At 43.3% G+C, this 23,463-nt stretch overlaps 1 protein-coding gene across 7 annotated transcripts in view; it reads right to left on the bottom strand.

Annotated features, from left to right (window-relative positions):
• Positions 1-23,463, bottom strand: part of ARID1B (AT-rich interaction domain 1B) — a 1,953,609-nt gene that overhangs the window by 366,295 nt on the left and 1,563,851 nt on the right. The window lies entirely within an intron of this gene.

Consider the following 23,463-nt stretch of genomic DNA (forward strand, 5'->3'; position numbering starts at 1 on the left):
AGGAAAAGCCTTGTCCCCTTTCTTCTGCTGGGAAAGGTTGAATAGCCCTGATACTTAGAATAGGGAGAACCTGCTGTTGAGCCTCTGCCCCCTGATTTAGGGGTAGATCTGGCCAACCGTTTGGGGTTGGTAAGGTATGGAAGTGGAATCTGTATCCTTAGAAAAATATATTTAAAACCCATTTCTCCTGGGTAATGGGTTCACAGTTTTTGCATGCAGGGCGATCTTTCCCCCTAAGGGAGCAGGCAGTTGAGCAGGGCTTGGAAGGGTTAAGGTTAAGTCATTGTGACATTTTTCCATAGGGGGGTGTCTTACTACTTCCAACTTTGGAAGGGGGAGCCCCCCACTGCTTAGACCTGTGTGTACCTTGAGACTGAGAAGGCCTGGAAGAGACTGGAAAGGACCAATTCTTAAAAGGCCAATGCCTACTAAATCTGTGAGGCTCTACTTGCAGGAAATCTTTAACAGTTTGCATAGATTTAACTTTTACCTCCATCTTTTTAAGGACAACTTCTGCTTTGTTGCCAAACAGGCAGTCTTGGTTTAAGGAAGCATCCAGTAATTTAGCTTTAACATGATCTGGGAAGTTTTGCTCCTTAAGCAAAGCATGCCTTCTAAGTAAAGACCCAGTGACAGCAGCCCTGCAAGATGCTTCTAGAGAGTCAAAACCACAATGCAAAATATATTTACCAACTTGTTCAGCAGAATGCATTAAATCCTGTAGTTCTTTATGTTCAGTAGCGTCAGGAATCAACATAATTTTCTGTTTAAGTAGTCCCATAATATGCTGCTGATAATTTAACACATGAAAATTGTCAGTTTAAGGCCCTAATGGCCAAAGTAGCAGAAGTGTATACCTTCTTACCCCATCTGTCCAAAGCCCTGGAATCTCTATCAGAGGGGGTAGGGTTTTTGGCAGTAGCCTTAAAGCCTTTTGGTCATTGGGAAATGGTCTCTGGATCCGCAGTAGGATTCTTGAAGAGGAACTTGACAGTCAGGTACTCTAACACCTGTCAGGTTTTCTGGGAGCTGGAGGTAAAGTGTCTGGGGCCAGGCTAGATTCCAAGAAGGCATCATCTACAATGTCCAGAAGAGGAGGGATAGCTAAAGGCCTGTGTTGAGGGAGGAGTAAGAATTCCCTAAGCCTCTTTACGGAGTCACGAGTAATCCGGGCTTTCCCAGCAGAAATGCTCCCCAATATGCAAGGTTTCACCAAATTAAAAATCGTCTGGAGGAGAAGCAGAGGGAATGGAATCCTCTGCATCAGAATCCTCATAGGTAGATAAGGCAAATCCTGGTAATCAGAAGAAACAGAAATTTCAGAATCCTGATAAGAATCGGAAGGAAAATCAGTTCTAGGTCTCAGAGGGAAGGCTGGCTTCCCCCAATTAAAGTATCAAGGTCTTCAGCCATTCTAAGCATTTGTTTTTTAGGCATATGGGCCTGACCATGCGGTTTGGACGTCGGTTTTATAGGTATGGGTCGAGTTTTAGGCCTTGAAGAAGAAGATGGCATCGGTTTGAGATGCAAGTCTGTAGGCCTGAATGCACCCTCAGAAGCCGGTGCTTGCACAATGGCTCTGGACCCATCCAAGGTAGAGACATAGTACAGTTGTGTACTTACCATAAATGTAGATGTTAGAGTGTATTCACTGTTGCAGTCATTACACTTGGGTTATCCTGCTGGCAGGCTACCCGCAGTCGGCCTGAATTCCAAAGTCTAGGTCCGGCATCAGTTGCTGTCTCCTCCCTGACGTCAGTGCGCCGGGGTATAAAAGATGCAGCAGACGCCATTTTCTTCAGTTTTTCTTGCACCAGATGTCAAGTGCCCCCAAAAGTGTAGGCTAAAAATATGTCAATAAAGCATGCATGCACCAAGGTAAAATTTTTCCTTCATCTACAAGAAATACACCACATAGGTTGTATAGAATAGAGAAGTACAGATAAGTTCCAGCAAAGATAAGGGGGAGAGTAACCTGGACTGCAACAGTGAATACACTCTAACATCTACATTTATAGTAAGTACACAACTGTACTATGTTCATTGTGTTTCACTGTTGCAGTCATTGCAATTGGGTTGAATCCCAAAGCTAAGGTTGGGAGGCTGGAGCTAAATAGGATTTGGAGTGGCTATGAGACCCTGCAGAATTGCAGTGGCAAAGCCTGCCCTGGATTAAGAGTAGAGTGTTAAGTGATAGTGCTTTGTAAAAGTGTGCATTGAACTCCATGTTGCAGCCTCTAAAATGTCTTTGGTTGGTACTCCTCTGAGGAAGGCTGTTGAAGTGGTTGCTGCTCTGATTGAATGTGGCCTAAAGCCCTCAGGCGCTGATTTGCCATGTTGTGAATAGCAGAAATGAATGCAGTGGCCTATCCACTTTGAAATTGTCTGCTTTGAGATAGCCTTCCCTTGCGATCCTGCAGCATATGCCACTAGTAATTGCTCAGTCTTTCTGAAAGCTTTGGTTCTGTCCAAGTAGAAGCACAGCTGTCTGTGTATGTCCAAAGAATGCAGAAGTCTCTCGCCCTTATTCTGTGGGTTTGGATAAAAGGTAGGTAAATGAATAGTTTAAGGGCCACACTGGACACTACACCTTAGGCATAAATGTCAGGTTTGTCCTCAGAGAAACCCTATATGGATAGAAAATGATAAAAGGTTCCACAGCCATGAGTGCCTGTAGCTCTTAGACTCGTATTGCAGAGGTTATTGTTAGGAGCAGAGCTGTTTTCCATGATAAAAATTTAATATCAGCTGTAGCGGCTGGCTCAAAAGGAGGCAGGGTGAGTTTTTCCAAGACATAATTGAGGTCCCATGCAGGTATTGGTGATCTCCTTGGAGACCCTATGTTTTTGGCTCCTCTGAGGTACTGCCGTAATAAAGAATGAGAAAAAATAGGTGGCTCTGTATTGTAATGAGCTAAAATGGCAGAGGAATGAATCTTTTGATGAAAAGGATAGGCCTTTGTCCATCATCTCAGTTAAATATTGCAAAATCTGAGGAATATTTGGTAGTCGTGTCAATCCCTCGTGCCTGGTTCCAAGCACAGAATCTCTTCCACTTTTCAGCATAAGATTTTCTGGTACTGGGCCTCCTGGCCTCCAAAATAACATCCATCACCACTTTAGAGAGAGGTGCGTTTTGAATGACTACATTATCCGCGATGCTGCCAGATTTAAGGTCTTGAGATGGCTGTGCAGGATCTGACTGTTGTGTTGGGACAGTAAGTGAGGAATATGAGGTAATGTCCAGGCTGGGTATTGAGACAAGTTCCTTAGGATTGGGTACCAGTGCTGGTGGGGCCAGTCTGGGGCAATCAGTATCATTTTTGGCTTCTCTTGTCTGACTTTTAGGAGTACCTTGGGAAGGAGAGGCAGTGGAGGAAAGGCATATACTGTTAAGTTTTTCCAGCTGAAAGATAGAGCATCCACTTTCCATGCTTGCTTGTGAAGTCCTTGTGCAGAATCTCTGTAGTTGGCAGTTGTGAGGGGAGGCAAATCGATCTATATCTGGGCATCCCCAATTCCTGGTTATGCTGAAGACTTGCAGATCCAATTTCCACTCGTGGGGATCCATGAGATTTCTGCTTAGTTCATCTGCCAGAGTATTTATCTTTCCTGGCAGGAATTGTGCCTGCAGATGTACTTGGTAAGTCAATGCTGTGTCCCACAAAGTCATGGCTAGTCTGCATAGGAGGTAGGAATGAGTGCCTCCCTGCTTGTTTATGTACCACATGACTGTAGTATTGTCCATCTTTATCAGTAGTTGTCCCAGATGAAGTAGTTCCTTGAAGGCTGTCAGGGCATTCTGAACAGCTAGCATCTCTTTTTGGTTGATATGTAGATGCATTTGGCTTGCGGACCATGTGCCCTGAATACATCTTCCTGCCATGTGGGCCCCCAGGCATAATCTGATGCATCTGTTGTTAGTATCTGCCTGGCTGTGGGTAAAGCGAATGGCTGCCCCCTGTTGTGGTGACAGGCCTTTGCCCACCATCGAAACTCCTGTTGCAGGCAGGGAATGAGGGTAATTATTGTTTCCAGGTGGCAATGTTGAGTCCAAACACTTTTTAGATACCATTGAAGTTTCCTCATATGCAGTCTTGCATATGGAATTAGCAGAATGCAGGATGCCATGAAGCCCAAAGCCTGCAGAATTTTTCTTGCAGATAACTGGGTCTTTGTTGCCAACAATTTGGAATAAGTAGTCAGTTGCCTTTGTTTGTCTGGCGTGAGATAAGCCATCTGGGCAGTTGTATTTAAGCTTGCACCCAGGAATATTATCTCTTGAGAGGGTACTAGTTTTGATTTCTTTTCGCTGACTGTGTACCCTAGGCATGTTAGTAATCTTTTTACAAATGCCAGATGCTGTTGTAGAATGTCCTTGTTCTCTGCTTGAATGAGGCAGTCGTACAAGTAAGGATATATTTGTATTCCTCTGTCTGCAAAATGCAATTACTGGAGCCAGGCATTTCGTGAAGACCCTGGGTGCAGTAGATCAGCCAAAGGGCAGTGCAGAGAATTGGTAGTGCATTCAGCCAGCTATGAATCTGAGGTATCTTATGCATGATTGTCTGATTGGGACATGCAGGTATGCCTCTTTTAGGTCTAAAGTCACAAGCCAAGCCTTCTTGCCCAACATGGGCAGAAGCTGCTGCAGAGTCAACATTTTGAATCTTGGAATATCCAGATATGTGTTTAGAATAGATAGGTCAAGTATTGGTCTCCAGGCTTTGTCCTTTCTGGGCATCAAGAAAAGTCTTGAGTAAAATCCTTGTCCCTTGCTCTTGCTGTGGTACTTGCTGAATGGCCCTCATGTCCATGAGGGATGATACTTGCTTTTGTGCCTCTGCCCATTGATTTTTTGGCAGGTCTGGCAAGCAGTTTGCCCTTGGCAGGGTGTGAAAGTGAAACCTGTAGCCTTGTGACACTATTTTCAAGACCCATTTGTCCTGGGTTATTACATGCCAATTTTGAGAAAAAAGTGCTAGTTTTCCCCCTAAAGGTTCTGCCAGAAGATAAGTGCTTGGCGCAGGCAGGGGGAAGTCATTGGGACCATTTCCTATATGGCTGTGATTTGTCTTCTCAGCTTTTGGAGGTAGAAGTACCCCATTGTTTAGAACTGTATGAGCCTTGGGGCTGGGATCTGCCTCTAGGGCAGGGGCGGCCCGTGCTATTGGACTGCCAGACTGCAGCCCCCTCAACTGTAAAATAAAGAAAAAGTAAAGAAATAAAATGAAAATGAAAAGATAAAATTTTTTTTAAAAAATCGCACTAGTCCGGACTGCTGCTGAGACAGTCTGGAGCATGCGCAGATTGTCTCAGCAGCAGTCCTGACTGGGAAACATGAAGAACGGAGCTCCCAGAAGTCTATGCAGTTTTAAACTGCATAGACTGTCCTGGAACTCACTGGGAAAATGCGTCGGGGTCAGACTGCAATGTCAGCAGGGTCTGGTGTGGATGCAGTTTGCTGCAGTCTCGACGGGGGAAGATCTCACAACGGGCAGGGTCTGGTGTGGATTTGCGCAGCTTACTCGGATGTATGTGTGGACAGGGATTTGGATTTATGGTGGTTTACTACAAGATCTACTACAGGTAAGTGTGTGTGTGTGTGTGTGTGTGTGTGTGTGTGTGTGTGTGTGTGTGTGTGTGTGTGAAAATGCCCCAGGTGCAATATACTGGTGGTTAGACTCATGATGGTGTGGTAGGGAATACCTCAGGCTTGAACCCTGTACCTTATATGCAGGTGTTAAAGACCTGAATTCCCTACCCACCACCATTTGTAAAACAATTGCAGATTTTTGCCTCATATTTGATCTGATCTGTTCCTCATAATATCTGTGGTTTGTAAATGTTGCAATGCTTGATATTTGATGGTGCAGTGGTAGCATTGTTGCCTCACAGCTGCAGGTTTTCAGGTTTGATTCTTGGCTGGGGAGCCTTCTTGGTGGGGTCTGTATCTTCTCCCTGTGTTTGTGTGGGTTTGCTTTTGTGTCCTCCCATGTTACAAAGACATGGTCTGCATTATTTCTTCCTGGGCCTCTGCTGAAAATTGTTTTTTTGTTCCAAGTCAGACTGTCCTGATTAACAAATGTTAAATAAAATTGACAGGCATTTGAATTTTAGACTTCAGGTTTCTGAATGCTTAATTCCTTATATATTTGATGGTGTAGTGGCAATATTGTTACCTTGCAGCTATAGGTTTTCTGGTTTGATTCTTGGCTGGGATGCCTTTTGTGTGGAGTCTGCATCTTATCCCTGTGTTTGTGTGGATTTGCTCTGGTGTCCTGTCATTTTACAAAGATGTGTCTACAGTATTTCTCCCTGGGGCTCTGCTGAAAATTGTTTTTTTTCCGTCAGAAGTAAAATTGACAGGCATTTGAATTTCAGACTTCATATTCTTCAGAAAATACATAGTAAAACAACTTTTTATTCTAGCAATAAATATATAGTAACACAACATTTTATTATAGCAATTTTCTAGGTTTATAAGATGACTATTTGAAATTTGTCCTTATTTTTGGGACTGTATTACCCTGTTATTGGCTTTGTCCAGGTTTTTTGTGCTAAGGTTGACAGCTATGGCAAGAACTGAATTCACTGAATATGTTTGAGGGCTGTATTCCCTCATTACTGGGTTTGTCCAGGTGTTTTGTGCTAAGAGGTTGACAGCTATGGTGAGAACTGAATTCATTAAATGATAGCCATTTTAAGTTTCAGTCTTCCTCTCTCTCACAAAGCAGCTGATGTGGCGTAGTGGTATGTTGCTCTGACTGTTTTATGTATGGTGGTAACACAGCATTTTTCTTTCACAAAGCAGGTGATTTGGCACAGGCATTTGGTATGTTGGTCTGACTTTTTTGCACAGGGACCTTGGCAGTAAAATGTATGGTGGTAACACAGCATTTTATTCTAGCAGCTTTCCCAGATTATACAAGCAATGTTTAATGTGTCCCTGGTTTTTGCCCTTTTGACCCACCCCAATAAATTTGGCTTTCTCCAGATTTCTTGTGCTGCGAAGTTGAGATGCAGTTGAGTATTGAGTAGATTTTACAAGGAGCTGAGAAATGCAGGGGAAGAGAAGTTTAGTGCTGATTATGCCAAGTCAGCTCGCATTGCTAATAGCACAACAGGTTGTGTACTTGCTTTTGATGGAGAAGGTTGTTGGTTCTACTCCCATAAGGGGTAAATGCTGCCGTACTGAAAGTTAAGATACTAACTATGAGCCTTTTATCAATTTGCCATCCATTTCCTATTGCAATATTACTAGCTTATTTTTCATGTAATTTAGGCAATTTATTCCTCAGGGGCATCAGCCACTTTACTTTTCGATGAAACCATGAAATATAAAGGTGATTGCTAGCAGCAACCTCTTCATTACAGATTTATTTAACGTGGAATTATTTAGATGACTTTTTTACTACTTTAGAGATTGTGCATATTTACTGATAATGGTAGACTGTAGAAGTTTGAGTAGACTTTTATGATGGAAATGTTCTAAATTGGGCAGTTTAGTCATTGGTGCATGTGTTTTGTTTCATTTTTTACTGGAAAAATGTTCAAAGCAATAGGAAGGTGTATCAAAGAGCACATGCATGTTTCATATGCAAGGGGCCTATGATTTGAAAACAGCCCAGAATTAATCTTTATCTGCCACGGGTAAAATGTATTTTCTTTGAATGTGGGTTTCAATGTCGTTTCAATGAATGTGAATTTCAATGGCAGAGAAGTTTTTATGCCAAGTTTGTTTAGCAGATGTCTTAGTGTTTGTGCTCTAAAATGCAAAATAAAACTTTCAAATGAAGTTCAAATCATCATAGAAGTAAATCAGTATGCACATTAGTGTTTATGGTAAATGGAGTGAAATAGCCAAGTAATGGATCACTGGAATGGCTGCAGGGGGAGGCTCCGTTCGACCATGGTTTTGTGAGGGGGAAGGGCGGCAAACTTAGGCAGCCCCAGCTGAACCATACCTCCCAACTGTCCAGATTTTCAAAGAATGAATAGATTTTTTTGCTTCTTATTTTCGGTTTGTTCCTCATAAAATTTGTGGTTTTCTGGCAAATCATTTAGGAATTAAGTCACTAAATAATGACACTGAGTTTCAGACTTCATAACCTTCAGAAAAATGCATGCTAAAGTAAGACCTGTTCTATCAACTGTCTCAGTTTATACAAGAGCAATTTTTAGTACTGTTTATATGTTCCCCCAATATATTTGGCCTTGTCCAGATTTATTGCATTAACAGGTTGAGAGGTACATGCAGCCAAACCTCTCAACTGTCCCTGATTTTGGCTCAAAATGTTGCTCTTCCCCTAATGATCCCTCCGCAAAATAGCAATTTTGGAAGAAAACATGGAGAGTTTATAATTAAGAAATAACTGTAATAATCAATTAGATTACTTTTATTTCAGAAATGCATCTAGATTATTTTATTTTGTCAGCTGCTCAAGTTAGCAGTACTAATATTAAAGTGCCCCTTCTTTGACAGGTTCCCAGCTGTATTGTGTTGCTATTTTATATTTTTACATCACATTTTTGGTTCATTTTTCATAAAATTGTGTTTTTTTGGCAAATTAGTGACAAATCATTAAAGACCGAAGTTAGAAAATAATGACAGACGTTTGAGTTTCAGATTTCATACCATTCAGAAAAATCATACTAATGCAAGACCTCTATTATCTTTCTAAGTTTATAAGAATATTTTAAAAATTGTCCTTATTTTTGGGCCTTTGTCCCATTTCTTTGTATGGCTTTGTCCAGATTTCTTGCTCTGAGGTTGAGAGGTATGACAAATGTGCCAGGGCCATCACAAGTCAGCCAGAGACATTTCAAACTGTGACATACTTGTTGTACCCCACTCCCTCATGTAGTGACTCTGGATGTGTCGAAGCAAGGCAAGGAGTAGTTATGCAGTGTAAATGTGCAGAGGATCCCCCCATCCAAGGTAGACACAAGTACTAGAGTGGCTTTTCATCTGTCCTTGATTTTTACAGAATGGTCTGGTTTCCGTCATATTTTTTGTACTGTTGATTTATGTTTATTACTCAAAGTGCCTGTTTCTCTGTGTTTAAGTAGCAGTACTTTAATGACCATCAGGTAAGCTTGGCTGAGATTGCAAGATGCAAGTAAGCTTTAATAAGCATACTATAAAAGAATTGCCAACATTGAAAGCCTTTCTGTTGCCATGTAGAGAATACTTATCTAGATAATGTATAAGCCTTGGGTATTGAAATGCATATGCCAGTATTTGTAATAAAGGACAGGATTACATTATTTTAAGAGTCTCATTACACTTGGAGACTTCCAGTCATCTCTGCAGGCTTTACCCGTAAACAGAATGCCAATCGTGTGGTCCATAACCTGTACAGTAATCCTTTAAGCAATGTATCTTGAGCTTATTTCTTGTTTGCTTTTCATTTTTTACTTTGATCATGTTTTCCCCATGAAACAAGTAGATGTCAGGCAGCAGGTCTTTTTTTGGATAAGGAACATTTTTACAAGTGGGGGCATCAGAGATTTCTACTTTCAGCATGTTATTTGGTACTTTAATAAAGCTGAATATAAACTATAATTAGAACTGCAGTGCAAGAAGTGGTTTGAGTTGAGTGCTGCTTGTTTTTCTTGTACTTGATTTTGACTGGCATTCCATTAATGTATTTAAAAAAGTAATTTATTTTTTCATGCCTCACAACCTTTTTTGTTTCCATCTAGATATTAAGCTGTCATGCAGCCAATGCATTGAAATATTTTTATTCATCTACACTTCATTTTGTCTTGATTGGACTCTCAATGACGGTTTGGCACCCAGGGCAGTATATTTAGTTTTTGTGGTTTTGAGCATAGCTCCTCCCCTCTCTAGTTGGCCGCACCCCTTCCCATTGACCCCACCCATTCAGCTGTCTCCTGCAGCCCCCCTTTGATTTGAAGTCACCAGCTGCCACTGCTCTAGGGCATCTGTATCTGCCTCTTTGTGGCCTGTCTGACACTGGAAAGGACCAATTCTTTTGCAGGCCAGTGTCTGCTAAATCTTGGAGGCTGTACCTGTAAGAAATCCTTGACTGTTTGCATAGATTTAGCTTTGTCCTCCATTTTCTTCAACACCTCTTCTGCTTTAAAACCAAACAAGGTATCATGCTGTACTGGAGCATCTAATAATTTTGCTTTAACATGATCAGGCAGATTCTGTTCCTTTAACCAAGCATGCCTCAATGACAGAACCTGCAACAGCGGCCCTGCAGGAGGCCTCCAGAGAATCACAACCACATTGCAAAGTATGCGTTCCCACTTGTTCAGCTGCATGCAATAAATCCTGCATTTCTTTGTTTTCTGCACATTCAGAATTTATCAACATTTTCTGTTTAAGCAGAGACATAATATATTGCTGATATTTAAGCATATGAAACTGACAATTTAATGCCCTTATAGCCAAGGTAGCAGAAGTGTAAATCTTTTTTCCCCATCTGACCAGTGCCCTAGAATCTCTGTCAGAGGGAGTAGGGTTTTTTGCAGTGGAAGCCTTGACCCCCTTGGGACCCTGAGAGATAGTTTCTGGATCAGCAGCAGGGTTCTTAAAATAAAATGTATGTGAATCAGGAACCCTGTAGTATGTCTGGCTTAACAGGAGCTGGAGGTAGAGAGTCAGGAGTCAGACTGGACTCTGAAAATACATCATCTACAATGTCTAACAGGTGGAATAGCAAGGGGCCTGTGCTGAGGTAGCAAAAGGAAGTCTCTGAGCCTTTTCTTAGATTCTGAATAATCTTGGCTCTCCCAGTGGAAATGCTCCCCCATGGTATGCAGAGTTTCCCCAAAAGAATAATCCTCAGAAGGAGAGGCTGAAGGGATAGATTCTTCAGCATCAGAATCCTCATAGGGAGGAAGAGAGTATTCCTGATCAGAATAGGAATCAGAAGAAATGGAAACCTGATCTGAAGATTCATATTCTGTCTCTTGCCTAGGCCTCTTATCAGGAGGGGGATGGGAACCCCTGATCAAAGTAATTAGGTCTTTGGCCATTTTGAGCATCTGCTTTTTAGGCAGGGAGGCCTGTCCTTGGGGCTGTTGTACCCGTTTCTTTGTCTTTAGAGGTGCTTTTGTCTTTGCCTTTGAAGTTGGTCGTTTTAACATATAAACTGTGTAGGCCTGAAAACACCCTCAGAAGCAGATGCCTGCACAGCGGCTCCGGACCCATCTGAGGAAATAGTTTCCGAGGTTCCAATATCTTGAGATTCCAGCGGCCTAGTCAGCTCCATGTGGGAGTTGGAAGCGGCCTGCGGCTCTAAAGTAGCGGGCGTCAGGGGCTGCGAAAGCGCCTCACTGAGAACCGGCAACTGGCTTAGAATAAGCCTAGTCAGTTTTGGACCTCGGATGCCTGTCCTTTTCTTTTTCTTTGCATTTCTTTTGAATTGCGGGTAGTCAGATGGTTATCCGACATCATGTAATTAAATCATCTGCCAAAATAGTGAAATGCAAAATCGTACCAACGCTTAATAGTGCATTGGTTAAATCAAGCAACAACACAGACAATTAGCAACGTCGTGATCAGGGCCTAGGCAAGGAGTACAGTTAGAATGGAAGTCCTTATGAGGTATTTGCTTCCCACAAGAAATACAATTAACTTTTTCTGACCAGTCTGGAGCAAGAAAAAAGTTTCCCCAACGGGATACTTAGCTTTTAATGAGGACTTCGGATCTGAAATTCGAACATGAAAATCTTAGGAGTCGGCCGACTGGCACTTGTGAACTGCTTTTGCTTTGGGCACTGCGCGGCAAGAAAGACTGAAGAAAATGGCGTCGGCTGCATCTTTTATACCCCTGGCACACTGACGTCAGGGAGGAGGCGACAGCAACCGATGCCAGACCTAGACTTTGGAATTCAGGCTGACTGCGGGTAGCCTGCCAGCAGGATAACCCAAATGTAATGACTGCAACAGTGAACGCGATGAACATCTGCAGGTTCGATAGTCGAAGAAGCGTCTCGCGGCATACTGGACTCTGAAAGGGTCTCAGTAGAGGCCTGCAAATCTGAAGTAGCGGAAAGTAGCGAAAGCGCCTCACTGTGTACTGGCGAACTGGCAACTAGCTTAACGGAAGCGTCGGCAGCAGTTTTGGACCTATGCGGTCTCTGTCTATCTTTTTTCAGAATACCGGTAGCCGGATGGCTTACCGAAGCCATTTCTGGATAGCTAAACAGAGTACCAAAATAATTTGCCGCAAAAATAGATGAATAGTTCGGGGGTTGAATAAGGCACAAAAAGTACAGTTTTGTACCTACCATAAATGTAGATGTCCGATAGGAATGCATCTGCAGTCCTTACAAATGGGTTGTCCTGTCGCCAGGCAGCCCTTCGGTCGGCCGGATTCCAAAGTCTGGGTCTGGCCTCTGCTGGTGTCGCACTTCACCCGACGTCATAGCTGCAGTTATTCGGGTATAAAGGCATCAGCCGACGCCATTTTCCTCAGTGTTTCTTGCCCCAGATGCCAGGTGCCCTCTAGGAAAGCTAAATTTGGATAAATGCCAATGATTCCAAATAGTAGAAACAAACACAAAAATAAGCATGTATGTACATATATACAAACAAATACACCATAATAGATTCCCCAGCTAGCTATAAGATGGGCAAATACCTAGGAGTACCACATAGGGAAAGGGTGGGTAATCCTGATTGCAGATGCATTCCTATCGGACATCTACATTTATGGTAGGTACAAAACTGTACTATGTCCTTCAAGGATGCATCTGCAGTCCTTACAAATGGGTAGAATACCATAGCCAAACTGGGGGAGGAGGAAAAATAAAGTTATGGTGTAGTTAAGATCCCTTGCAAAACAGCAGTGGCAAAACCTGCTCGGGATCTAGAGTATAAAGGTAAATTATAATGCTTGGCAAATGTATGCACGGAGCTCCAAGTAGCAGCCTCTAAAATGTCCTTGGTAGCCACTCCTCGTAGGAAAGCTGTGGTAGTGGCTGTAGCCCTTGTAGAGTGAGGCCTGATGTTTTCTGGAGTTTTCTTTCCATGGTAGGAGTAACAAAATCTAATGCAATTTCTTATCCACTTGGAGATTGTCTGTTTTGAAATTGCTTTTCCTTCCATTCCTGTTGCATTTATGCTACCAGTAGCTGGTCAGTTTTTCTATTGCCCTTGGTCCTGTCCAGGTAGTAGCGTAATTGTCTATGTACATCCAAGGTATGCAACAGTCTTTCTCCCCTGTTCTGTGGGTTGGGGAAGAATGTAGGTAGGTGGATAGCCTGATTTAAAGATACTCTGGAGACCACCTTAGGCATAAAAGTAGGATTTGTTCTCATGGACACTATCTTGATGGAAGATCAGGAAGGGTTGTACTGCCATTAATGCCTGTAGCTCAGAAACCCTTCTTGCTGAAGTGATTGCCAGCAGGAAAGCAGTTTTCCATGATAAGTATTGTAATTCTGCTGTTGCTGCTGGTTCGAAAGGAGGAAGTGTCAATTTTTCTAGCAAAAAGTTCAAGTCCCATGCTGGCACTGGTGGCTTCCTAGGAGGTTTTACATTTTTAATTCCTCTCAGAAACTGCCTGAGCAGAGGATGTGAGAAGACTGGAGGATCCAAGTCGTATTCTGCTGAAATAGCTGATGCATGAATCTTAATGGAAGAATAGGACAGGCCTTTGTGGAAGAGCTCTGCCAAGTATTCCAGGATGTTGGCTATGTTTACCAGTGACACATCTTCTCCTTTTGCAGTACTCCAAATGAGATAGCTTTTCCATTTTGCTGAATAAATTTTTCTTGTTGAGGGTCTGCGAGCCTCCAGGATAATGTCTTTAACCCTTTGGGATAAATTTGGGTTAATTGGTCTTATGCAATGTTCCAGGCAGTCAGCTGCAGAGTTTTCAGGTTTGGATGCAGGATGTTGTAGTTGTTCTGTGTTAACAGCAAGGGAACCAGGGGTAGGGGCCATATTTGTTCCCGAGACATGCTCCTCAGTAATGGGTACCAATGTTGTCTTGGCCAGTCTGGAGCTATCAGAATGATCCTTGGACGGTCCTCTTTGATCTTCAATAGCACCTTGTGCATCAAAGGAAGTGGTGGGAATGCAATATGCTGTCAGGTTTTTCCAACTGAAAGATAGGGAGTCCACCTTCCAAGCAAGTGGGTGGAACGTCCTTGTGCAGACTTTCTTTAGCTGGTGATTGCGTGGGGATGCAAATAAGTCTATTTCTGGGAGTCCCCATTTTCTTGTAATGGTTTTGAAGATGTCCGGATGCAGCATCCATTCGTGGGCATCCGTGGTAGTCCTGCTTATTATGTCTGCTAGAATGTTTTCTTTTCCTGGTACAAAAATTGCTTGTAACTGAATGTTGTAGCTCAGGGCCACATTCCAGAGGTCCAGTGCCATCCGGCATAGAGGTGAATGTGTGCCTCCCTGTTTTTCCTTAGGGGAAAAAAAACGGGGTTAAAAAATTTTAAAAAATTTTTTTGGGGGCGCTGGGCGGGGGAAAATTTTTTCCAAAAAAGGGGGGAATTCCCTTTTTTGGTTTTTTTAATTTTGGAAATCCTTAGGAATTAAACTAAAATAAATGTTTCAACTTGATAACTTAAAAAATATGATAAGACCTTTCTAAACTGCCAGTTTAAAAGCATTTTGATGTTTAATTTTCCCAATTTTTTTGTCCAAATTTATTCATTAGGTTAAGTCTTGGAAATCACGCCTGGTAAAATTTTTCCTTCCTGATTTTCCAAAATAATTTTGGAAAACATGGTTTTTAAATTAAGAAATATAATCTTGATTTTTTTTAAAAAGGGTTTTTTTTGCTGTGAATTCAGTACTAATTTAATTCCTTTCTTGCAGGTTCCAATGTATGTGTTCCATTTTTTTTCCTTTTGTTTATAAATGTTTGGAATTAGCAAATTTAAAGAGAAGTTAGAAAAAAAGGTTGGTTCTTTAAACCCTTCAAAAAAAGGGGCCCCATTATTTCTAAGTAAAATTTTAAAAAAATTTGTTTTTTCGCCTTTTATTTTTGGTTTCCGTTTTTTGGAGGTTTTTTGAAAATTGGGGCTATGAAGTTTAAAAGGCTACTTTTTCCCCCTCAGGTTGCCCTGTGGGGAAGGGGGAAAGTATTTGAGTAATGTGGGATACCCAAGGTAAGAAGTACGGGGGCCTTTTAGCCTTTTCAAATTTGGTTTTTTTTGTACTGTTTATCCTTTTCAGTCGCTTGTTAACAGTTTTAATAATGGTTGTTGGCTGAGTTGATGAAAAAGTTTAATAAACCTAAAAATAATTAAAGCTTCGTGCATTTGAATTTTGGGATGTTTGTTTGGCATTGAAATGCATATGCCAGTATTTGTAATAAAGGACAGGATTACATTATTGTAAGAGTCTCATTACACCTGGAGACTTCCTGTCATCTCTGCAAGCTTTACCCGTAAACAGAATGCCAATCGTGTGGTCCATAACCTGTACAGTAATCCTTTAAGCAATGTATCTTGAGCTTATTTCTTGTTTGCTTTTCATTTTTTACTTTGATCATGTTTTCCCCATGAAACAAGTAGATGTCAGGCAGCAGGTCTGTTTTTGGATAAGGAAGATTTTTACAAGTGGGGGCATCAGAGATTTCTACTTTCAGCATGTTATTTGGTACTTTAATAAAGCTGAATATAAACTATAATTAGAACTGCAGTGCAAGAAGTGGTTTGAGTTGAATGCTGCTTGTTTTTCTTGTACTTGATTTTGACTGGCATTCCATTAATGTATTTAAAAAAAAGTAATTTATTTTTTCATGCCTCACAACCTTTTTTGTTTCCATCTAGATATTAAGCTGTCATGCAGCCAATGCATTGAAATATTTTTATTCATCTACACTTCATTTTGTCTTGATTGGACTCTCAATGACGGTTTGGCACCCAGGGCAGTATATTTAGTTTTTGTGGTTTTGAGCATAGCTCCTCCCCTCTCTAGTTGGCCACACCCCTTCCCATTGACCCCCACCCATTCAGCTGTCTCCTGCAGCCCCCCTTTGATTTGAAGTCACCAGCCGCCACTGCTCTAGGGCATCTGTATCTGCCTCTTTGTGGCTTGTCTGACACTGGAAAGGACCAATTCTTTTGCAGGCCAGTGTCTGCTAAATCTTGGAGGCTGTACCTGTAAGAAATCCTTGACTGTTTGCATAGATTTAGCTTTGTCCTCCATTTTCTTCAACACCTCTTCTGCTTTAAAACCAAACAAGGTATCATGCTGTACTGAAGCATCTAATAATTTTGCTTTAACATGATCAGGCAGATTCTGTTCCTTTAACCAAGCATGCCTCAATGACAGAACCTGCAACAGCGGCCCTGCAGGAGGCCTCCAGAGAATCACAACCACATTGCAAAGTATGCTCACTTGTTCAGCTGCATGCAATAAATCCTGCATTTCTTTGTTTTCTGCACATTCAGAATTTATCAACATTTTCTGTTTAAGCAGAGACATAATATATTGCTGATATTTAAGCATATGAAACTGACAATTTAATGCCCTTATAACCAAGGTAGCAGAAGTGTAAATCTTTTTTCCCCATCTGTCCAGTGCCCTAGAATCTCTGTCAGAGGGAGTAGGGTTTTTTGCAGTGGAAGCCTTGACCCCCTTGGGACCCTGAGAGATAGTTTCTGGATCAGCAGCAGGGTTCTTAAAATAAAATTTATGTGAATCAGGAACCCTGTAGTATCTGTCTGGCTTAACAGGAGCTGGAGGTAGAGAGTCAGGAGTCAGACTGGACTCTGAAAATACATCATCTACAATGTCTAACAGGTGGAATAGCAAGGGGCCTGTGCTGAGGTAGTAAAAGGAAGTCTCTAAGCCTTTTCTTAGATTCTGAATAATCTTGGCTCTCCCAGTGGAAATGCTCCCTCATTGTATGCAGAGTTTCCCCAAAAGAATAATCCTCAGGAGGAGAGGCTGAAGGGATAGATTCTTCAGCATCAAAATCCTCATAGGGAGGAAGAGAGTATTCCTGATCAGAATAGGAATCAGAAGAAATGGAAACCTGATCTGAAGATTCATATTCTGTCTCTTGCCTAGGCCTCTTATCAGGAGGGGGATGGGAACCCCTGATCAAAGTAATTAGGTCTTTGGCCATTTTGAGCATCTGCTTTTTAGGTAGGGAGGCCTGTCCTTGGGGCTGTTGTACCCGTTTCTTTGTCTTTAGAGGTGCTTTTGTCTTTGCCTTTGAAGTTGGTTGTTTTAACATATGAACTGTGTAGGCCTGAAAACACCCTCAGAAGCAGATGCCTGCACAGCGGCTCCGGACCCATCTGAGGAAATAGTTTCCGAGGTTCCAATATCTTGAGTTTCCAGCGGCCTAGTCAGCTCCATGTGGGAGTTGGAAGCGGCCTGCGGCTCTAAAGTAGCGGGCATCAGGGGCTGCGAAAGCGCCTCACTGAGAACCAGCAACTGGCTTAGAATAAGCCTAGTCAGTTTTGGACCTCGGATGCCTGTCCTTTTCTTTTTCTTTGCATTTCTTTTGAATTGCGGGTAGTCAGATGGTTATCCGACATCATGTAATTAAATCATCTGCCAAAATAGTTAAATGCAAAATCGTACCAACGCTTAATAGTGCATTGGTTAAATCAAGCAACAACACAGACAATTAGCAACGTCGTGATCAGGGCCTAGGCAAGGAGTACAGTCAGAATGGAAGTCCTTATGAGGTATTTGCTTCCCACAAGAAATACAATTAACTTTTTCTGACCGGTCTGGAGCAAGAAAAAAGTTTCCCCAACGGGATTACTTAGCTTTTAATGAAGACTTCGGATCTGAAATTCGAACATGAAAATCTCAGGAGTCGGCCGACTGGCACTTGCGAACTGCTTTTGCTTTGGGCACTGCGCGGCAAGAAAGACTGAAGAAAATGGCGTCGGCTGCATCTTTTATACCCCTGGCACACTGACGTCAGGGAGGAGGCGACAGCAACTGATGCCAGACCTAGACTTTGGAATTCAGGCTGACTGCGGGTAGCCTGCCAGCAGGATAACCCAAATGTAATGACTGCAACAGTGAACGCAATGAACATCTGCAGGTTCGATATTCGAAGAAGCGTCTCGCGGCATACTGGACTCTGAATGGGTCTCAGTAGAGGCCTGCAAATCTGAAGTAGCGGAAAGGAGCGAAAGCGCCTCACTGTGTACTGGCGAACTGGCAACTAGCTTAACGGAAGCGTCGGCAGCAGTTTTGGACCTATGCGGTCTCTGTCTATCTTTTTTCAGAATACCGGTAGCCGGATGGCTTACCGAAGCCATTTCTGGATAGCTAAACAGAGTACCAAAATAATTTGCCGCAAAAATAGATGAATAGTTCGGGGGTTGAATAAGGCACAAAACTGACAGTGAGGGACATTGTGGTCTGAGCCTAAGCAAGGAATGCAGTACGAATGAAAATCTTTGAGGTATTTATTTTCCGCAGGTAAGCCAATTGTTAACTTTTACTGACATCAGATTAAGAGCAAGAAAAAGGATCCCCAATGGGGTACTTAGCTTTTTTTTTTAAGACTTCTGTTCTGAAACACGAACGAAAATTTCAGGAGTCGGCCGACTGGCACATGCAAACTGCTTCTGCTTCGGGCACTGTGCGACAAGAAAGACTGGTGTAATGGCGTCAGCTGCATGTTTTATACCCTTGATGACCTGACATTATAGAGGAAGAGAAAGCATCCGACGCAGGAATCCAAGACTCTGCTATTCAGGGCGGCTGAGGTCTACCTGCAAGCAGATAACCCAAATGTAATGACTGCAACAGTGAAACACAAAGAACATCCAGGACTACAACAGTGAATACACTCAAACATCTACATTTATGGTAAGTGTACACAAAGTACAGTTTTGTACACTTACCATAAATGTAGAAGTTAGAGTGTTATTCACTGTTGTAGTCATCACATTTGGGTTATCCCTGAAAGGTAGCTCTCGGCCGGCCCGAATACCAGAGGCTTAGTATTTCTGCATCGGTTGCTGTCACTTCAGTACTGACGTCAGGTCGTCAGTAGTATAAAGTAAGGCAGCAGATGCCATTACATCAGTTTTTCTTGCCCTAACCTGGCAGGAGCCCCCAAGTAGGAGGCAGGTTCTGGTGGAAGAACCTCACCAGTAGAAATTAAATACCAATATGTCCCTTGTAAGGAAAGAGAAGAGACGAGAGGGGGATGGAGGGAGGGAAACCAGGACTGCAACAGTGAATACATTTGAACAGCTACATTTATGGTAAGTGTACACAACTGTACCATGTTCTTCGTGTTTCACTTGCAGTCATCACATTTGGGTTGATTCCCAAAGTTGAGGAAAAGGGTGAAGGCAGTCAATCAAACTAAGGGCTGGCTAGGATGCCCTGCAAGACTTCAGAGGCAAACCCTGCCCTGGATTTCGAGAAGAGAGGCAGGTGGTAGTGTTTGGTAAAAGTGTGAACAGATGTCCAGGTGGCAGCCTCCAGGTTCTGGTGGAGTGAGTCCTGACCGCCTTGGGGGGAGGTTTTCCATGTTGGTTGTAGCAGAAATGGATGCAGTGTGCTATCCATTTGAAAATGGTTTGTTTGGAGATGGCTTTGCCTTCTGCCCCGGTAGGTAGCAAAGCTAACCAGCAATTGTTCAGACTTTCTGAAGGATTTAGTCCTGTCTAGACAGACTCTGAGCTGTCTGTGCACATCTAGAGAGAGTACAGGATCCTTTCCCCCTTGTTCTGGGGATTAGGAAAAAAGGTGGGCAAGTGAAAGGATTGGTTGAGAGACACATTGGACATGACCTTGGGCATGAAGGACGGGTTAGTCCTGAGGGATACCCTGTCAGCATGGAAGATGATGAAGGGTTCCACAGTCATGAGTGCTGGCAGCTCGGAGACTCTTCTGGCTGAGGACGGCCAAAAGGAAAGCTGTCTTTCCAGGTGAGAAATTTTAGCTCTGCAGAGGAGGCTGGTTCGAAGGGAGGCAGGGTGAGCTTTTCCAACACAAAGTTAAGGTCCTAAGCTGGGGTTGGTGCTCTTCTGGGTGGCCTCAAGTTGCTAGCCCCTCTTAGGAACTGTTTGATCAAAGGGTGTCAGAAAAGGTGCTGCTCAGTGGGAAAATTAGTGGAGGCATGAATTTTAATAAAGGAAAAAGAGAGGCCAGTGTGTAGAAGGCCAGCTAAGTAATCCAGGACAAGTGGGAGGGGGGGGTTGTGCCGTACTGGCTCCCTTAGCCTGAATCCAGGTGCAGAACCTTTTCCATTTGTCCACATAAGACTCTCCAGTACTAGGGCATCTGCCCTCACGTATAACATCTAGAAACTGTTTACTGAGATTAGCAGATTGATCAGGGTTTAGGGAATAAGCCAAGCTGCCAAATTAAGGGTCTGCAATTGGGAATGCATGAATTTCCCTTCCCTCTGGATCAGGAGGTTTGGAATCTGAGGAAGATGCCATGGTGGCAGTGGGGACAGGCTGTGCAGCAAGGGCTAACAGTGCTGGCAAGGCCAGTCTGGAGCTATAAGAACTGTCCCTGATTTTCCTCCCTTATTTTGAGCAGTACCCTGGAGATGAGAGGAAGTGGAGGAAAGGCACAGACCGAGAAGACTGACCCAGAGAAAGGACAGGGAATCCACTTTCCAAGCTATGCAGTGATGCTTCCTGGTGTAGAATTTGCTGAGCTGATGGTTGGTGTGGGAGGCAAAGAGGTAGACTCTCAGGTTGCCCCATTTCTGAGTTATTAGGGTGAAGATTCTTCTGTTGAGCTGCAACTCGTGGTGGTCCAGAAGATTTCTGCTTAATTGGTCTGCCAGACAGTTGAGAGAACCTGGTAGGAATTGTGCTAATAGGTGAAGTTGCATGGCAGATGTTGTGTGCCAAAAGATCATGGCCAGCCTGCATAGGAGGTAGGAGTGAATTCCTCCCCAGCTTGTTGATATACCACATCATAGTGGTGTTGTCTGTTTTGATAAGGAGAGCCCCTGGGGAGAGAAGGGGCTTGAAAGCTATCAAGGCGTGCTGGACAGCCATCATCTCTTTATGGTTGATGTGCAGTGGGATTTGCTGTGGGCTCCATTGGCCCTGTATACACCTGCTGTCCAGGTGTGCACCCCAGGCATAGCCTGATACCATCTGTAGTGAGGGTCTGGGTGGCGTGGGGTGGTGAGAGAGGTAGTCTCTTGTGGGAACATGCTGTTGCCCACCAAAGAAAATCTTTTTGATGCAAGGAATTATAGGTATAAGTCTCCAGGTCTTGACAGTGTTGACACCAAAGGCTTTTTAGGTACCACTGACGTTTCCTCATATGCAGTCTGGCATATGGAATGAGTAGTATGCAAGATGCCATGAACCCCAGAGCTTGCAGGATTTTCCTTGCAGATAACTGGGGTCTGGTGGCTAGTTGAGAGAAGGCTGTCAGGAAAATTTGCTTTCTGGTGTAACGAATGCCATCTGGGATGCTGCATCCAGGCTTGTTCCCAGGAATATAACCCTTTGGGTGGGCACCAGTTTGGATTTCCTTTCACTGATTGTGTACCCTAGGGAGGTTAGAAGGGACTTTACAAAGGCCAGGTGCTTGAGCAGCTTTTCCTGGCTGCCTCTGCCTGAATTACACAGTTGTCTAAGTATGGGTAAATCTGGATATTCCTTTGTCTGCAAAAGGCAATGGCCGGAGCCAGACATTTTGTGAAAACATTGGGAGCAGTGGATAAGCCAAAGGGAAGCTCAGAGAACTGAAAGTGTTGAGATCCTGCCCTGAAACTGAGATATTTTCTGCATGTTTCCCTGATAGGAATGTGGAGGTAGGCCTCCTTTAGACCTAGGGTGGCTAGCAAAGCATGCTTGGAAAGCATGGGTAGCAGTTGCTGCACGGTAAGCATTTTGAATTTTGGGATCACCAGGAAAGTGTTTAGAATGGATAGATCGAGGATGGGGTGCCAGGTGCCGTCTTTTCTGGGTACCAGAAAAAGTCGGAGTAGAAAAGTACAGTTGTGTACACTTACCATAAATGTAGATGTTCAAGTGTATTCACTGTTGCAGTCATCACATTTGGGTTATCTGCTTGCAGTAGCCCTCAGTTGGCCTGATTATCAGTCTTGGATCCTGCATCAGTTGCCGTCTCATCTTCCGTGACATCAGGTAGTCAGGGGGTATGAAGCATGCAGCCGAAGCCATATATATATATATATATATATATATATATATATATATATATGTAGACACACACACACACAAGGGTCAGGGAGCTGGAGGGAGGGTAACCAGGACTGCAACAGTGAATACACTCTAACATCTACATTTACGGTAAGTGTACACAACTGTACTATGTTCTTCGTGTTTCACTGTTGCAGACATCACATTTGGGTAGATTCCCAAAGTTAAGGATGGGAGGAAGAATTTAGATAGCATTAGGACCAGCTATAAGGCCCTGCAAGATGGAAGTGGCAAAGCCAGCTCTGGATTTAGAGAAAATTGGCAAATGGTAATGCTTGGTGAAAGTATGTACAGAACTCCAGGTAGCAGCTTCTAGGATGTCCCTGGTAGGGACACCTCTGAGAAAGGCTGTAGACGTAGATGCAGCCCTAGTTGAATGGGGTCTAATCCCCTGTGGGATAGGTTTTCCATGTTGCTTATAGCAGAAATGAATGCAATGGCCTATCCATTTAGAAATGTTTTGCTTTGAAATAGCCTTCCCCTCTGCTCCTGCAGCAAATGCCGCCAGCAGTTGTTCATATTTCCTTTGAGGTTTAGTCCTGTCCAAGTAAAATCTAAGTTGTCTGTGCACATTTAAGGAGTGCAGTATCTGTTCCTCTCTGTTCTGTGGATTAGAAAGGAAGGTTGGGCAAATAAATGGACTGATTAAGAGCTACACTGGATACCACCTTGGGCATGAAGGAGGGACTGGTCCTGAGGGACACCCTGTCCGCATGAAAGATGATGAAAGGCTCCACTGCCATAAGGGCCTGTAATTCAGATACCCTTCTTGCTGAAGTGATTGCTAAAAGGAAGGCTGTTTTCCAAGAAAGGAATTTTAAATCTGCACTTGTAGCTGGCTCAAAAGGAGGACAAGTGTGTTTTTCCAATACAAAGTTAAGGTCCCAGGCTGGAGATGGGGCTCTCCTAGGCGGTCTTAAGTTTTTGGACCCTCTGAGGAACTGCTTGAGCAGTGGATGAGAGAAGAGGGGTGGTTCTGTGTTATAATGAGCTGAAATTATAAGGTTATGAAAGGTAATTAGCCAGGCTGCCAGGTTCAGGGTTTGAAGCTGAGGGTGCAGAATCTGGCTCTCCTGCTATGACAGCAGGGTAGGGGTATGAGGCAGGTGCCATGGAGCCAGCAGTGACACACTGAGCATGACGGGGTACCAGTGTTGGCGTGGCCAGTCTGGTGGAATCAATATAGTCCTTGGTTTGTCCTGTTTGATCTTTAGTAGTACTTTGGAGAGCAGAGGCAGAGGGGGAAAGGTGTAGACAGATAGGTTTTATCAGCTGAAGGACAGAGCATCCACTTTCCAGGCTTTTTTGTGAGGAGTTCTTG

Source organism: Protopterus annectens, chromosome 1.part0 (genome assembly GCF_019279795.1).
Source record: "Protopterus annectens isolate FY-2018-M chromosome 1.part0, PAN1.0, whole genome shotgun sequence".
Classification (NCBI taxonomy): domain Eukaryota; kingdom Metazoa; phylum Chordata; order Ceratodontiformes; family Protopteridae; genus Protopterus; species Protopterus annectens.